This window comes from Octodon degus, unplaced genomic scaffold (genome assembly GCF_000260255.1).
Source record: "Octodon degus isolate 3935 unplaced genomic scaffold, OctDeg1.0 scaffold00144, whole genome shotgun sequence".
NCBI lineage: Eukaryota > Metazoa > Chordata > Mammalia > Rodentia > Octodontidae > Octodon > Octodon degus.
The window spans coordinates 1,251,580-1,254,331 of record NW_004524720.1 but is presented as its reverse complement, the minus strand read 5'-3'; the positions used below and the strand labels follow the sequence as shown (position 1 = coordinate 1,254,331).

Sequence of the window (2,752 nt, the reverse complement as noted above, 5' to 3'; positions counted from 1 at the left end):
TGTGTTTTATTTTCATTTAACATACAAATAATTTTCTATAATATCCCAGGGCAAACCGGAGAATTTGGCAGTCTGATGGGGGAGGGGGGGTCCCCTCAGAGACCCACGGGCCGGTGGCATCGGCGCAGAATGCCCGGGTTCACAATGCAGCTTGTGGCTCGTGTCCATCTTGCAAGTGGCTCTTCCTCCACATCATGACTAGGGGGTCTCGGAGATGACAGGGGCGGGGAATTGTCTGGGCTCTTAGGAAATCTCACTCCGCTTTTCCTGCTCAATGGTCTCTTTGGTTGGCAGGGTGTTCTTCTTCTGCGTCTCCATCTTCTTCAGCTTGGCCTTATTGAAGCTGGTGATTTCCCCCATGTCTGGTTTGTCTGCCATTTTCTTAAAACAATCCGAGGTGTTTCACTCCGAGCCCGAGCTCCTGGTGCTCCCACTCGCGTTGCTGCAGCAAGAGACCCCACTGATTTCTTATAGATTTGTCATAACTGTTAGATAGCATCTACTGTATATGAACTATGAACTATGCTGTATAGATATTAACAAATCAGTCCTCACAGTGTTCAATGATGTAGGAACAACTATTTCCCTAACAGGCATAGAGAGATTACATAACTTGCCTAAAGTCACTGAGCTAGTAAGTAGCGGAGCAGTGACTCAAACCCCATGTGTTTGGCTCCAGAGTCCCTGGTTTTATTCTTATAATTTGAATAAGCAGAGCTTATGAGACTGCATAGTCTACTTAGGCTGCCACAACAAACATGAGGCCCAGGGACATCAAACCATAGCAACTTAATATCTCATAGTTCTGGAGGATTAAAGACCAAGATCAAGGTTCCAGCTGACTAAGTTCCTGGTGGGGACTCTTCCAGCCTTGCAGTCAGCCACCTCTGCACCCATCTTCACCTGCACACACACAGAATAGCAGGGAGTGGGGTGGAGAGGAAGAACAAGCTATCTGATATCTCTTTTTACAAGGACACTGATCCTATTGGACCAGAACTCTATCCTTTTTTTAAAAAAAAAAACTTTTTTTTTTTTTGGTGGAACCAGGGATTGAACTCAGGCCCTTGTGCTTGCCAGGAAAGCACTTATTCTGCTGAGCCATCTCCCCCACCCAACTCTATCCTTTTGATCTCATTTAACCTTAATTACTTTCATCAAGGCTCTGTATCCACTCACAGTCACTCTGGGGGGTTAGGGTTTCAGTACATGAGTTTTGTGGTGCACAAACATTCAGTCTATCACAGAGGGGGCCTGCCCATTAGCTCAGGTGTTTAAGTGCCTGGTGAAACAAAGCAGTCAGGCTCAGGATGCTGTGGTTCGATCCCCTCATCCTCAAGCCAAACCAGACCTGCCCTAAAGGCATCCTGAGTGGCCCCCCTGTACACACACACACACACACACACACACACACACACACACACAAATCCTGTCTATCACAGAGCCCAAATGACACCAACAAACAGCATCAGCTACTACTATCACATTATGTGGCATTAAGAATGTAATATCTCTTGTCCTGAGCTTTGACAGAATTACCTGGCTCAAATCTCTCTGTTGTGGGGCCTTGCCCAAGTTTTTTAATCTGGCTGAACCTGTTTCCCCACCTGAAAACAGTAGTACCTATCTTGTAGGGTTATGAGTATTAAATAAACTGCCAATACTCACAATTCACAACCTAAATCCAGCCACACAGTATGTATAAATATATCTCAGTTCCCTGATTTCAGTCCCTTTCAAAGGATGGTCATCAACACTGTAGATCTATCCTGGCTATTCTGTGGCAGCAGCATCTCATCTGTGGATATACTTAAAATTTTTATTTATTTATTTATGAATTCATTCGTTTGTTTATTGGTTTTCTGAGACAGAATCTTGCTATGTCGCTCAGGCTGGGGTTGAATTTGCAGTGATCTTCCTGTCTCAGCTTCCCAAGTACTGGGATTACAGGCCTGTGCCACCACACTCAGCTTGTGGGTATTTGTTGACTGCTGTTAGATAGTAGAGGAGACATTCTGCCCCATTCCTCCTCTCTGAGTTGGCCTTATTTCATATGTTGAAGGCTAGAAAAGTGGAAGCTGTGTCTCCCAACTCTTACACAGCTTGGGGTCCACCTGTGCCAACTTCCACTAAGCAGCCACAACCTCACGGTGTTGCAATGTGCATTATTCCTCTGTTTCATGGGGGTGTTTGGTTTCCTGGGTGGAAGTAGCAAAGGCAGAGTAACGGCTGGCTTGCTTCCCTGCTATAGCACAGTCTGCTCCTCCAGCCCTTGCCATGATTTCCTACCCAATTCCCTGTGTAAATCCCTTTTCTGCATAAATGTGCTAGGGCCATTGTGTCCTAGAGTGAAATTGACTACTCAGACATGAACTCAGAAATTGGAGGACGGTTACATCGTCCATTTGGATATAAGCTCTGTGGAAGCAGAACTTTATCCTTTTATTCAGTCTGGTGCCTTCTACCCCTGGAACAGTGCTGACAGAACTCCGGAAATGGCCGTGCAACTGTTGAATAATTGGTAAGTAAATTTCTGCTCCCTTGATAATTATTTTTTACTGCACAATAAAGTACTTCAAATTTAGCAACATCATACACTTATTTGCAGTTTAAACATCATACATTTATTATTTCATCATTTCTATGGAGTCTGGGAACAGTGTGGCCAGGTGAGTCTGGGTTGGGGTCTCTCCAAATGCTACAGGTATTTCAAAGGCCAACTGGCAAAGGCTCCCCTTTAGAACTCACTCAC

The 2,752-nt window shown here is 44.9% G+C and overlaps 1 pseudogene; it reads right to left on the bottom strand.

The window, feature by feature from the left end:
• Positions 1-226: 226 nt before the first annotated feature.
• LOC105743631 lies at positions 227-378 on the bottom strand (annotated as a pseudogene).
• Positions 379-2,752: the final 2,374 nt, after the last annotated feature.